The sequence below is a fragment of the Lygodium microphyllum genome, chromosome 12 (assembly GCF_053477565.2).
Source record: "Lygodium microphyllum isolate KBCC chromosome 12, Lygodium_microphyllum_v1.1.10, whole genome shotgun sequence".
Taxonomy (NCBI): Eukaryota; Viridiplantae; Streptophyta; class Polypodiopsida; order Schizaeales; family Lygodiaceae; genus Lygodium; species Lygodium microphyllum.
The window spans coordinates 125,780,794-125,797,262 of NC_141146.1; positions in this window are offsets into that span (position 1 = coordinate 125,780,794).

Here is a 16,469-nt window from a genome sequence, read left to right on the forward strand (position 1 = left end):
ACCTCATTAATGATGAGCTATTATAGAAAGGAGGAGTGCTATTTCTGCTAGGATCTTTGGGATATAGCTTTCCATCTAACCAAAGATCAATATTCTTCTTTCCTTCAAACCTCAGTATATGTTTCATAGACTCTGCAACCGTGATAGATTTTGTTCTCTTTCTTATTGGTTCATACTCACTATCCAACTCAATATGAAGATGATAGAGAGGTCTTTTATGAGAGCTACAGAGATCATTAGATGATTGATCCGTAGCTGAGTTACAGAGATCATTGGGTGATTGATCCATAGCTAAGGATATGATTAGAAGCAAGAACGAAAACAAAGAAGAGACTACTAAGGAGGAGAAAAAAGGAAGAGAGAAACGATGGAGGGAGGCAATCGAGTATCCACCAAAATTCAAATTGAATATTACTTTTTACTTTAATGAGGAGAGGTAAGATCTTCATTATGACAACCTTGCCAACTTTATGGCGACCTAGATTTCTAGGTTTAATGTGACCATGAGAATATCACGACAATGACTTATTAACGAATTTTGATATTTTAACTTACCAAAATATAAACCTTTTAAAAATTCTATAAATGATTTTATTTCTTAATTTTTTCTCTCTCTCTAGGATCTCTTACAAGGCATTTTCGAGACCTCAAAACTCCCCTAATGGGCCGAGCGCGGCACACGTCAACATCGCGAGTTTGATTTCGATCGTTTCTTGTGATTCACTCAATCGTACCAGGCACAAACCTCCAGATCCTACCTAAAGGGATAAGAGAAGGGATTCATATACTTGGATAGAGTGGTGGGCTCGTCGTTGGTGCGATTGAATCGAATCAGGCAATAGCTCTCTCTCCCTCTCTCTCTCTCTCTCTCTCTCTCTCTTACACACACTGAAATGGTTGCAAATGAGTCCTCCCTTGGCCTCTTGGCTCTTGTACCCCTTCCCGGGTATGGTGTTGATGCTCCCAATCACTCACTTGCTGATCTTAGGCATCACAAGTGAGCTTTTTGCCATTTTTGCATGATTTTTGCCCTGTTTTGCCATGTTTTGCAACAGTAAACCCTACCCTTCTCCGGTGAGATTTCCTAATCCTATCCTACTCTAAATGCAACAAGAATTGAAAGCAAAATATTGAAATGATTTCTCCATGTTTCCTAATCATGAAACAAATAAAATAACCCAAAATACTTACTTGTTTTGAATATAAAAAACACTCAACTTCCTACCTATCTCAAGCTCCGTTTCGGGGATGAATCCCTTACTTCGATGCTCGATATGAGGCGCGCAAGTGCTCAAGCTTGAATCCGTTGGTCCAACAGAACCAAAATGTGGGAGCTTTTGCTCTACTGCCAAGACCCACGGACCGCTTATTGTTTCAAGCATTCCAAGCGAGCTTTAATGGCTATCTCTCACCTAGCCGATGCGCCGTCGATCCTATGAGTGTAGCGAGCTTACCTTAGGGCCGATATGAGTTGCCTCCTCTCTCTCCCATACGCCGGTAGCTCCACGATCCTAGATGCTAGCTCAAGCATCCTCAAGCCTCCTCCACCTCCAAGCTCCATCCTCCATAGCCATGCACGCAAGAAGAGAGAAGAGAAGAGAAGATGAGAAGAGGAGATGGTGAAGAGCTTCACTCTCTTGATCCCTCACTCTCACCCACTCAATCCCTCACACTCTTACACTCCCTCTCTCAAGAGCACACACAAGCAAGAAGATGAGAAGGAGAGAAGAAGAAGAAGACTCTTGTTGCCACACACCAAAGAATGATCTCTTATTCACTTTTTGAACTTTATATATACAAACCCTAAAATCCCATGGACACTCATCCCTTTTTTACATGACCGGCCATTGTGGCAAGGTCATTTTTCCATTTCCCTCTTCTAGCCTTGTGCCTCTAGCCTACACCCATCTAATATTTTACAATTGGCACAGGAGGGAGCCTGGCGCTCTTTTACAAGAGTTTTTCGAGTTTTTTGAGGCGCATTTTCATTTAAGGTTGCGTTTTTTGCCCTGGTTCATCTTTAGAGGCCGCCTGCATGTCTTTGCTCTTTTTCCATCTTCCTTTTGCTTTTTCCTCCATTTTTCTGCCATCTTGACTTGGGGTTAACACTCCTCTTGTACATCATCAATGTTTATCTTAACATATGGACATGTTGCATAAATATCTTGCAATGAATTGTTTGATGCTCACATTCTCCAACCATGATCAACGTAACTAGCCAAGTGCCACTTTGATATAAACTCTTGACAAGTACACTATTCTTTGAACCATGGTCAAAGAAGTGTAATGCATGGAGTCTCAAGCTCCCCAACCTTAACCACAATTTCTATTTTTTCTTGTGCCCAAGGGTCCTAAGTACAACTTAGGTAGCAACTCTTATAACCTAGCCATTTACCCTTTTTCTTTCCATCTTCCTTCTTTTCTTGAGATACATCCTCCATTACATGCTTAGGAGTGGGCTAAATTGAAGCCCTAGGCTGTTTAGGATTTCTACTTGTCATGCTTTTTTAAGTCCATGTAGTATCTTCATTCCTCTTTATCTTATCCTCCACAATTACATCTGTATTTTGCAACTTAGCCAGATAAGCATACACGGAGAAGGAATCAACTAGTGACTCCCATCCTATCATGTCATGAATACATGTACTTGCATTGATTAATTCACTTCTTGATACTTTTCCCTTCTTAGCTACATACATCACATGAGACCATGTGATAACTGCTTATTTTGTGCCATTTTTACACTATTTCTTGGCAAAACTAAAGGGATTTGGCTCTATATTATGCAATATTTTTCATAATATTTAATTAAAAATAAGGTTGTAAAGCTGTATTTGGGCTATGCTGAGGTGGAATTAGAAGTTGAGAGTCGGGGTATTTTTTTATGAAGAATTTAGGGAGTGGAAAAATAATAAGTGATAGAAGGCGGATGTGGAATTTTTTTTTTAGTGAAAGGCGTAGATATTTTTAAGACGGGTAGAAATACGGGTATGATTTAGCATGCATACATGGAGTTTGGGTCAAGAAGCTATGGGCAGAGACAAAATAGGTCCAGAGATGTTAAAGAAACTAGTTCACGTGGGAAAACTGTCATTTTTGAAAAGAGGTTATTCAAGAAGTTGGGGGGGGACTCTCATGCGAAGAACAGAGTTGAAGAGAGAGAAAGAATACAGGAAAAAATGGACGCCATCATTTTGGGAGTTTTTGATGTTGCCTCATTTCTAGCATGGATTGGTTGCATTTGATCCTCTCTTACATCTCCTTCAACCTCATGCCATTCTTGATCATGATTCTTGAGTGTATAGAGAGAAATTTTCAGCAAGATTAAGGAGAGATTAGTGCGTATTAGTGGAAGAAGCGAAGGATTACAGATTTTGAAGATTTTTGAAAGTGAAGGGAGAGGAGAAGCAAGCACCAGCACTCTCAAATACGGTGGACCATCCTTAATTATCTTCTTAATTAGGTATGAATATTTTCATTGTAAAATGAATAAGAAATGGATAAAATATATGATTTATGGTTGTATGCATTCATTCTATGATATATGAAGGTAAAATGGAAGATAAGAACTAAAGTTCTTGCATTAGTTGCACTGAAATGGTAGAGAAATGGCTGAAATTAGGGTAAAAACTATATTCTTAAGCTATAATTAAGAAACATTAAAAGTTCTAGATAATGTTGATAAGAAGTAAGTTAAAACAGAGTTATAATGCATTGAAAGGAACCTAAAAATGAAGTTTTATATATTGGAGATGAATCTACTAAAAGATATATGCATTTTAGTATAAAAATGATAGTTTTTTAACTATAATGAGTGATAATAAGAGTATTAGTAAAATATTAAGGATAAAGACCCAAAAAAGAGTTAAATTAGGCCATGATGGATTGATCTATTAAATTTTAGCTCAAATGGACTTCTCAAATTAAAGTTATTGAATTTTAATGGTAAAAATAACCGTTTTTGGTGTTTTTGGGTAGTAATTAGTAAATATTAAGAGTAAACGGAAAAGTTTATGGATTAAAATTTGTATTCAAACTAAATTTAGTATAAGGAATTCCTAGTTAATAGGGTTTGATGTATTATGATCAGATGCAATTATTATAAATAATTTTATTTTTTGGATCGTAGTAATGAAAATAAATAACTTTTTGATAATAAGTGAGTTAGAAGAAATACTGAAAAGAGACTATAGTTTATTTATTGTTCAAAATATTCTCATGAAAATTTTTAAAGAATGGAATTCATTTGTATGTACTTCCTTTGTTAAATATAATTCAAGTATAAAATAGTAATTAGTAAATATTAGTACTAATATTAAATCATTGGCATAAATTAAGTATGGATTAAGAGTTTTTAAGTAATTTATTTCTCTAGTAGAAATCTTGAAGATAAAAAAGTTTATATATTATAGGTTATAATTCAAAATGAAAGTTAAATAGTGATGTTTAGTGAATTGTAAATATGCAAAGAATGTTATTAGTTGGACTACTAAGAAATAGGATAATATGACTTTTATGTAATAATTTATAGATGAAAAATATATAAATATCCACTTTAAATCTTAATTAATACAATGGCTTTACACATAGCCATTTTGCCTACGTATTTGGGGACTTTTTAGGGCACCGTCATTTTTGGTGCGTTTGCCAGGAGAGGCAAGCATGCTACTTATGGAGAAGCGGGGGTGGTCTTGGCTAGTTTTAAAGCTGAACATAAGCTAAAAAGGAAATACATTTTAAGTCGGAGATAAGATATTAACAAGGAATAGAAACGCGAAGGAAAGATCTAATAGATCTTTCAATCACTTGAAAACCATACTCTCTTCAAAAGTTCAACATCCCAAAAGGGGCACATAATAAACCACCACATGTATGGCAAGAGCAACATATAAGGAGTCTTCCTTGAGAGATGGGGAGAAGTTATAGAGCCTAGGATTAGAATCTTACACCTATTTGACCTTGCCGTGGGATTTAACTTGTGATTGTGAGACCTACCCAACAAATTTTCGATCCAACCTAACAAGATTCTGATGTACCAATACAAAGAAGTTTTTTTGCGAAGATTCTTTCCTAAATTGCCAAAGGATATACAACATGTTATCGTTAATAAGGCATGGGACACCGATTTAGTGGATGGGGGTAAGCATTTCAAACTTCAACTGTGGATTGATGTCGAGCAATTATGCACTTGGAATTGGATGTTCCAAAATGAGGCAAAGGGGATTGTCCTATTAGCATCACATTTTAAGTTAGTCGATGAAATTCAACTTAATACCATTAGCGCGAACCACCATTACGATTGGTTTTCTAGAGAGTTGTATAAGACTTTTAGGAGAATAGACTGGGCTCAAGTGTCTCAATGGGGGTAGTAATAATGAAGGGAGTCAACGTAACATTTGATACAAAGGAAGCGCGGGAAGTGACTGAAATTTTAGGTTTAGTAGAAAAGCATAGTGAGGACATACCCTATGGGGCCGAGAATAATGAACTACCTGACATTCTTCAGAAGTTGAGTTTACACAAATAAGGTCCCTTACAATAGAGATTGGTAGAAGGCTGTGCTTGATAGGGAAAATCATCGCATGCCAGAGTGAATGAGTGAAATCCAAACGTTAGCACGGGAAGAGAGAGACAAAAGAAGACTGGAAAAGAAAACTGAGTGAATAGTGGAGCAATTAGAACAATTGAACATTGAACTACAAAATACCTTGCAAGATGGGCTAGATTTGTCATTAGAAACCGAAAGAGTCACTGGAGAGACATCTTCTATTGGAACCGAGTTAGATTACAATTGGGAGAGGCAAGCAGGTAGCTCCGAGGGAACGAGTGGTACCAATAAGGATAGCTCGAAGAAGGGGTCAACTACTAGTGAGAAGAAAGAAGAAGATACAAAAGAAGAGGGTCAAACTAGTGACGATTTTGTGGGTTTTGATAACACTTCCACGGTAACGCTAGGACATAGAACATACGACATTCCTATTGATCATATGATAGAAGATAACAATATAGAAAATTTTACTGTATATTGGGGTCTTAGTAGATTATTTGCTGACCCAAAAGAGCGGATTCCAATCTTTGAAAATTTAGAGGAAGTCTTAAGAATATTCTATATGGCAATAGATATAGGCTTCTGCAAAATTGGAAGCTGCAAAGGTTAAAACTTTGCAAGTTGTGAAAAATGAATGGAAAACTTTTAACGATCGTAATGTTTTAGCTTATTGTATCTGTATGATGTAAAAATGGAATTATTTGGGGTTGCACAGCTTACATGGATCCAATACTTTGTTCCACTCACAGTGCATGAGTTAAAAGTACACACCACACTGATGAATTGCATCTAAAGGATCCAGATTGGGCTGAATTTAAAAAGGATTTAAGGGAAGATTTTTACATATAGAGGATGCTAATTTGGTTACTTGTAGATCATTCCAAGAGTGAGTAACTAAGCCCAACAAAGGGCTTGTGGCTCTATTGAATTACTACAAGAGTTTGAAAGCAAATATGATCAATTATATATAGCAAAGTAGCAGGCTCTTGAGGCATAGAAGATTGAGATGTTTTTATAAGCAATGGATCCTATCTTACAAGAGAGTTTCAAATATCTTTTGGAAGATTGAACAATGGAAACAAGTCTTAAGACAAATTGGCATCATGTAAAAGAATCTATTAATGCACTTGTAAAGAAACAAATAAGAAGGGCTACATTGCATGTTGGGACTTTGCCTACTGCCTCTAACAAGGTAGCATAATCTATAGTTAAGATGCCTATGCCTATGGCTATACCTTCTATATTTATAGTAAAAGAGGATGTTCTAGAGAAGTTAGTGAAGGAAATGCAAGACCCACAGTTGAAGGTGACAAAGGTAGATGAAAAGGGATGGATTCTAGACTGTAAGCCTCCTCGAGAGGGCTTTTTTTGTCACTACATATTGTGTGATAGCCCTTAGAAAGAGAGGCACGATCGTGACATGTACCGTGATGCATTAGAGAGGGATTTAATCTTTTGAAAAGATGGAAAAATTCATGCAAATGAAGCATGTCTTCTTCTTGCTTTGAACTTTAGGAAAGGAGGAATGTAAAAATTATTTGTTAATATGGTTGCTAAAAATGTGTATGTAGCAATGCATGCTACTACATTTGGATTGCAAATAGAGAAAGACCATGTATATGTTGTGGCTAGTTACAAAGCTTAGCCATCGTGACGGCCCCCTAGAAAGTCCTCAGATATGTAAGCAAAATGGTTATTTGTAAAGCCATTGTATTAATTAAGGTTTAAGGTGGATATTTATATATTCTTCGTCTTTAAATTATTAGCATAAAAGTTATATTATCCTCTTTCTTAGTAGTCCAACTAATAACCTTCTTTGCATACTTATAATTCACTAAACATCACTATTTAACTTTCATTTTGAACTACAACCTATAATATATGAACTCCATTATCTTCAAGATTTCTACGAGAGAAAGAAATTACTTAAAAAATCTTAATCCATACTTAATTTCTACTAATGCTTTAATACTATCACTAATATTTACTAGTTATTATTCCTTGAATTATATTTAACAAAGAAAGTACATACAAATGAAGTCCATTCTTAAAATTTTTTTATGAGAATATTTTGAATAATAAATAAACTATAGTCTCTTTTCAATATTTTTTCTAGCTCACTCATTATCAAAAGTTATTGATTTTTCATTACTACTACTCAAAAAAATAAAAATATTTATAATAATTACATTTGATCATACTACATCAACCCTATTAATCAAACATTCCTTATACTAAATGTAGTTTGAGTATCAATTTTCATCCATAAACTTTTCCAGTTACTCTTAATATTTACTAATTACTACCCAAGCACATCCAAAAACACAAAAAATGACTATTTTTACCATTAAAATTCAATAATTTTAATTTTAGAAGTCCATTTAAACTAATATTTAATACTTTAATCCATCATGACCTAGTTTAGCTCTTTTTTGGGTCCTTATCCTTAATCTTTTACTAATACTCTTAATTATCACTAACTACAATAAAAATTTATCATTTTTGATACTAAAATACATATATCTTTTAGTAGATTCATCTCCAACATATAAAACCTCATTTTTATGCTCCTTTCAATGCATTCTAACTCTATTTTAACTTACTTATTATCAACATTATCTAGAACTCTTAATGTTCCTTAATTATAGCTTAAAAATACAGTTTTTACCCTAATTTCAGTCATTTCTCTACCATTTCAGTGCAACTAATGCGAGAACTTTAGTTTTTCTCTTCCATTTTACCTTCATATATCATAAAATGAATGCATACAACCATAAATCATATATTCTATCCATTTCTTATTCATTTTTCAATGAAAACATTCATACTTGATTAAGAAGATAATTAAGGATGGTCCACCGTATTTGAGAGTGCTGGTGCTTGCTCCTCCTCTCCGTTCACTTCCAGCAATCTTCAAGATCCCTAATCATTCGCTTCTCCCACTAATATGCACTAATATCTCCTTAATCTTGCTGAAAATTTATCTCCCTACACTCAATAATCATGATTAAGAATAGTATGAGACTGAAGGACATGTAAGAGATGATCAAATGCAACCAATCCATGTTGGAAATGAGGCAACATCTGCTACAACAAATCAGCAAGAAACTCCCAAAATGATGACACCCACTTTTTATTGTGTTCTTTCTCTCTCTTCAACTCCCTTCTTTCACATGACAGCACCCCCCCCCCCCCCCCCCCAAAAAAAAGCTTCTTGAATAACCTCTTTTCAAAAATGACAGTTTTCCCACCACGTGAACCGATTTCTTTGATATCTCTTCACATCTTTGGACCTAATTTGTCCCTTCCCCCACAACTTCTTGACTGAAACTCCATGTATGCATGCTAAATTATACCCGTCTCCAAAATATCTACACTTTTCACTTAAAAATTTTCCACATCTGCCTTCTATCACTTATTATTTTTTCGCTTCCTAAATTCTTCATCTAAAAATACCCCAACTCTCAACTTATAATTCCACCTCAGCACAGACCGAATACGGCTTTACAACCTTATTTTTAATTAAAATTTATGAAAAATAATGCATAATACAAAGGCAAAGCCCTTTAGTTTTACCAAAAATAGTGTAAAAATCGTACAAAATAAGCAGTTATCATTCCTCCCTCACTAGCTTGAGTGAGCTCCCATGAACTAACAAAAGGACAACTATTCCAGTCATCAAAAATAGCTTCAACAACAACAATAGCATCCATGAAAGCTTCAACAGGTCATGTGAAAAAACAAATATTCTCCCCCTCCAAACCATGAGCATCTCCGCTGGAGCACAACTACATCTGCAACAATCCTGCAAAAGGAACACAAAGGAAACAAGTATATTCCAACAAATAATAATCTCAGCCTTCTACAATTAAGAACTAACTTAATGTGACAACAAAACCAATCCCCAAACCACTCTATGCAATGACGTGTATGACATTGCAATTTCCAAGCAAGAATCCAACCAAAAAGAAAACCGTAAGAGTTGCTAAGAAACAAACATATGCATCCTTGTATAAAGTAGGCCACCAATAACTAGCAAACAATACTTTCTTTGCTATGAAATCTCCTGCAAAATGACCACCACAAGGTTCATCATGTAATGCATTTAAGATCCGTGGTACCTCATCTTCTCGAACACACCTTCGATAAATTTCGTCACGAGGAAAATACTTATATAAATAGCATGACATCAAAACATAGGACCGTGACTGCAATAAAATACAACAACATTCATGCTTTGGTGCAGTTGGTGGATATTTAGTCGTGCTAAGAAAATTAGGAATATCATCATACCGTGGTATTATGATAGAAACTTCAAACAATTGAGCATCAGGTAGGTCATCATCTATACCTTTCTTTATATCATCAGTAATTAATCGAGATATATGGTCAGCAAGAACATGTGATCAGTCCGCATGTGTAATTACTTCAAAATCAAAATTTTGAAAAAGCAACATCCATATGGTAACTCATCCCCACTAAGTTTAGGTTTATTTAATAAATATTTTAATGCTTCATGATCCACATAAAAAATAAACTTGTTGCCCAACAAATAATGTCTAAACTTAGTTATAGCAAACACCATCGATAAACACTCCTTCTCAGTAGTTGTATAATTTTTCTTAGCATCACTGATCAAATTTCGACTGACATAATAAATCAGATGATCTATATCCGTATTGTCTGCCCCTAACACATACCAACTCCCATTGTATCCATAGAAGCATTAGCATGAATATAAAACTCTTTAGACCAATCAGGTGAAACCAAAATATGACCTTCAACCAACTTAGCTTTCAATTTCTCAAATGCAGCTTGACATGCTGAATCCCAATCATAAGGTTGATTGTTCTTAAGTAAAGCAGTTAGACGTGAAGCTACCAGTGCAAATGACTCAATAAAGTATCAATAAAAATTTAGATGGCCAAGAAACCCTCATAATTGCTTCAAATTTTGTGTTGAAGGTAAACTAATGATTTTTTGTACTTTTGCCATATCCATTGCAATACCATCACCTAAAACTACATGGCCTAATAATATTCCATGTGGTACTCCAAAAACACACTTCTCAGGGTTTAAAGAAACACCTATACTCTCACAACATTGGAATACCTCTTCCAATCAATTGGCCATATTATCCTCATCACCACGCACACAAAAGTCATCTAAGAACACTTCCATTCATTCAATCAGAAAATTTTGAAAGATTGCCATCATTGCTCTTTGAAAAGTAGCTAGGGCATTACACAAATCAAATGGCATTACTTTATAGGCAAAGGTTCCCCACTCTGTACTGAAAGTAGTTTTAGGGTGATCTTCAGGGTTAATCAAAATTTGATTATAGCCGCTAAAACCCATCCATAAAAGAATATAGTTGATGTCTTGCCACACAATCTAATAATTGATTAGAGAAAGGCAAAGGAAAATGATCCTTACGAGTGTGCTTATTCAGTTTGCCATAATCCACACATATGCGAATTTTATTAGAATTCTTCTTAGGAACAATGACTATAGGTGAAACCCAATCACTATACGCAACAAGATAGATAAAGCCCACATCTAATAATTTAATAATTTCAACATGTACTTTATCTACATAGTTAGGATTTATACACCGTTGATGCTGGCGTATAGGTCTAACACCTAGTTCAATATCAATATAATGTTGGCACAATTCAGGCTTCATGCCTTTCAAATCTGCATAGCTCCAAGCAAACACATGAGAATATTTCTTTAGAACATTCTGTAACTTCTCCAAAGCAACACCTTACAACTCTAAATTGCACACATAAGCTATTTGAACCCTATTAGGTTTAATAATTGGTATATCAGTGAATTTCATCATGGGTACATAACATAGCCGATTACCCACTCCCACATTTTTCCCATCATTAACTTTAGATTGTGGATTGTGAAATGTGATTTGCAAGATGTTTGATATGCAACTAATGTACTAAAAGGTTCCTATGGCAGAGAAAACTCAATGATTTCAACCATATAATGATCCAACACATCTTTCTTCCCCATTAACACTTGCAAGTCCTTTGAATAATACCATGTACTTTTGTTTTTATTCTTACTTTGATAATGTAAACCTTGGCGATAACATTGCAAAATCTAATTATGAAACTCAAGACATCGTTGATCCTGAAAAGTCCACTTCCATCTCTTACGTTTCAGCTTAAGTATCAACAAGTGAATATTTTCATTTTCTTCTCTTTGTATGCAACAACCTAAATAGTGAATAATTCTCTTTAGCTCTATAAAGTTTTTTGGAGCCATTTGTTCATGCCATGAGAGGTGTGGCTCAATCCCATCACCATAAAATATAAAATCCATCATCTTTTCGATGAGATGTGGTAAAATCTTTCTCTTACCACACTCAGCAGTTAACGTGGAAATAAAATTTCCCTCCTAGATCTCAAAGGCACTCCCCCTTTTGGATGATATATTCAACGTAGTTTATGATAGAGCCAAGGGACATTTGTAGCCCCCTGGCCCCTAGGAGACACTAGGACACTTTCACTTTTTCTCTCTGAAGATAAGTTGTTATTACAAGATGTCGAACTCGCCCCTGCTTGCAAAACACTGATGGTTGCATCCCTCATAGTTAATTGTTCCATCAATTGAAATTGTACTTGTTCTATATGTCACTTCTCCTATAACATGTGCTCGATGAAATTCTCAGTTTGATTTATAATCTCCTCTAGATGATTTATCTCCTCACTATAATCTAATTGTAAATATTGAGCCAATTTCTTATTCTTTAATGCTTCACGCTCTGTAGCAGCTTTATCTATTTGTAGTTGAGTGATTTTATTCAGCAATGATTGAATGAGATCACTATCATCTACTACCTCATCTTTATTACATAAAATTTCCTCCTCCAACGCATCCATTAAGTAAAACAGATTCCCTTGAGGCATCTCCATAGCTTTACTATGATAACTGACCTCATCCACGCACTTCTCTTCCCAATCTATCATGCTAACATAACAAGAGACAACTCTACCATCGAGAGAATCGTCGTCATCTTCTTTACAAGAAAGGGACGGGAAAGACCTACAACTCCCATTACCATGAGATTCTCATATTCTTTTTCTCCAATAATGGAAGTAAAAGTGTTGAATAGACATAGGTAATTGGTCAAACACAAATGGAATCTTATCCATCCCCAGAGAAGAAAACGTAATAGGTAGGTTCTCTGTTTCCCTTCCATTAACCTCCAACATTGGTATAAATTCTTCAATGTCTGGTTCATCACTCATTTCCTCTATTCCATCCTCTGATTCTTCTTTGTGTGTACTGACTCGATAATCAAACTCAAAGAAGAAATCCTGAAAATGATCGTGCTCTTGTATTCTACTGACATTTAGCCTTGGGCTCTCCCTTACTAAGCTTCTAGCATCTAAACTAGTAATCCCCCATTCATCTCTCCAACATTTTTCTCATCCTTAGAAAAAATGCCAATAGATAAGATAAACCACTATCGGAGGTGGTCAACCAATTAGCTATATCACTATCACTATCATCTTCTAAAGAATAGTGCACAAATAATTCCTCCATACCCAAGGCTTTTGCCATATTCTTCTGATGCACCATATTGACTGTTGTCTTATCCCCATCTAATGAGGCACGATGACATATATCTCTATCTAACCAAGCATAGTTTTTCTCAGTCTCTGAGCTCTCATTAAATTCATCCTCTGTTGTCCCAGGGCCTTCAGATTGATTCATATCCGTGCTTTCCTCTATAGGTTCATGCAAAAACTCCCTAGCCACAACCATTCTCAACTGTACCCTATCGTGCTTGGGTCCTATTGTTATAATGCCTTTGTGCCATCTTTGGTTGCACCATGATTGCAACAACCAAGGTCTACCCAAAAGAAGTGGATATGAAGTAGCTCCTTGGATAGGTTGCACTACGAGAAATTAACGCTAAAGTCCAATCCTACAATCACAGTTGGAATTTGGCATAAGATACCTAAAGGAGTCACTTTTCATTGATTAGCTAATTGTGGAACAATATTTGTAATCTCCTTCTTATCATGCAACCCCAATTTAAGCATTGTCTCTTCGGTCATTAAATTCATTGCTGCTTTGCCATCCAACTGAGCCCTAAATATCATGTGCTTCATCACTTTCATGTCTACCACTAGAGCTCCGAGATCCAAGAATAAATCAATGATTCTTATAGATTGAACACCCATATTTTTAGTATCACTTCTTGCATTAGGCAAGATAGTCGTGGGATTGCTCCTTTTAGCCCTTCACCGTACTAATCTATGATATATCTCTCTTCTACAAGTAGGAGCAATTTCAAGTAATTGTCTCAAATTAATAGACAAGTGCAAACTTTCCAGTTCATCCCATACATTAAAATATTTTCCTCTATCCTTGTCATTATCTTTAGTCACTTTCTATCCTCTCAATCTTTGAGGAATTGGAGCCACTCCTTCCTTTATCTTTGTGTTGAGTGTTGAAATGACTTGTTTTTTGGCTGATTTTTGTTGTTTTTGAGAGCTGAATGGTTGATTTTAAGGGATGATTGATTGATTAGGAAGTGGTTTGAGAGTGTTTTGGATGATATTGAGAGTGTTTTGGAAGATCATGATGTTTGTTGATGGTTCTGTGATGTTCTGATAGGTTCTGATTGGTTCTGTATACCTTCTGTTTTGCTCTGTTTTGGTCTGTTTTTGTTCTGATTGTCTTCTGTAAGGAGGGATGGAGTATAGATTGATGAAGAATGAGATATTGTGAAAGCTTATTGAATGGTTTGTGAGAGTTTGGAATGGTTTGAGAGTGAGTTATGAAGTTTTGATGACCTTCTGTAACCTTCTGTAGGTCTTCTGTAGAGCTTCTGTTCTGTTCTGTTCTGTACTGTAACTGTTCTGGTACTGTTCTGTAGACTGTTCTGTAAGTGTTCTGTGGAATGTATGTGTGATTTTGGGAAAGTTTTCTAGCCTTGGAAAGAGGTGAATACAAGTGCAAAAGAGCTGAAAGAAGTGGAAGAAGTAGCTGCTGAAGACTCAAGAGAAGACTAGAGTGAAGTGACAGTAGTGAGCTGTGAAGAGACACTGTAGTGGCTCTGGTGACCTTTCATATCAGACATACCTCTTGGGAGGGGTATCCACGACCTAAGAGTGATTATTGAGAGTAATTTTTGAGAGATTGTAGTGAGGACATGATGTATTATTGATGGAGTGTGTGAGAGAGAGTCAGAGATAGCCAATTCTATTCAAACAGAGTGATTGTATATGAGAGATTGAGAGAGAAGACTATGAAGATATTGAAGATAAATACTATGTGATGTATTTCCATTCAAAGATGGTGTATTTCTTTGCTTTCTTTGTGATATTGATGGATTTTGTGAGGATGTTGAAGAATATGGTTGATTCTATTAAAAACCGTGGGAGATTTACATGATGCTGCATGAAGATTTGTTGTGCCTGGTGTTCTTTTCTTCATTGTGATCATATAAAACATGATAAACAAGCTTGTTGATGTTACAAGATAGATTTTCTTGCAAGAGAATTCCCTTTTCCTTGGTGTTCCTCTCGGGGCTCCACTTTGGAGGACTTAAAGGAATAGGCAAAATAGGTTGATCTTCTAAATTGGGTGGCAAATTTGTCACATCTTTTTCTACATTATGATCTTCTAAATGTTTCAGTAAAGATGTTCCTTGTTTTGAAGTCTCAGCCTTGGCACTAATAGTTTCATTCATCCCCAGACCCTATTCATTCTCCAAAATAATTGATGGATTTGATTGTGAACGTGTGATTGCCCCAATCATTACATTCGAGTTAAAAGTGATAGGTTTTTTCTTAATTGGTCTCACCTCCAAATCCTCTATGATTTCTACTAAGTTCGCTTTGCCAAGTTAGCAATGGCTTTACCCTTTTCTTGGCTTTGTGAAGATGCACTTCCTCTTGGACAATCCTTTTCATAATGACCCTCACAGCCACACTTGGCACACAAAGGGACATAATCCTTCCTCTTCTACCCATTTGGGCAAAATCTAGCCGTGTGTCTAGGTTTCTCACATCTTCAATAAACTACACTTGTTCATGTGTTATTATTCCTTCTAAAATTAGGATTTCTATATGGTGAGGGCCTCCTCTCATTACCTAAATATCCTCCATGTCCTTGATTCGTTGGCATAGGAGGTGTCCCTTGGGTCAGCATGCCTCTTGGCATAAATGGCCTGTTAAGAGGTCCTATCGAATAAGTCACATTTTGATTATCTGTATAATTATAATTTATTTGCATTTGGGTTGGTTGCTATCATAGATGAGTTTTCTCAACCGAACATTGATCCTCCACATGATTGTTCTCAGATAATACTCGCAAAACAAATTTCTTGGTTAATCAGGAGCTACTCTACTTGGGTTGGGGCATTCTGTTGCTAAATGAACAAAACCATGACATTTTTTGCACCACGTATTAGATCTTGATGGTAAGGGATTCCTTTGATAATATACTGGAGTTGGTCATGTTGTACTAGCAGGCTGACTGACATTATAAACACCCTTCACATTGGGGTTTACTTCAGCCAGAATCTCTTTTTTCATATCTGCCAGGGATTTGGCTATCAGCTTAGCCACCTTAAACTCATCTAAACTTTTTACTGTAGATGCAGTTACTGTTGATGGTGGTGGATATATAGGTGGTACAAGATATGGATTTAATCTTGAGTATGGCATTGATGATGGTGCTACGTCTACATTTGTCATGTAAGCAGCCCGAGGAGCTACCGGGGCTCCTACATATGGAGTACTAGCCACCATGGATGATGACATATTTGAGGGAACTAATCCAAGGTTACTGTATAATCCCTTCCTCCTCAACTGTCCTAATTGTTCTTCCTTCCACCAATCATGCTTCTGTCTTTGCGTCTGCTAAATTAGCTAGTCGCTTTAGG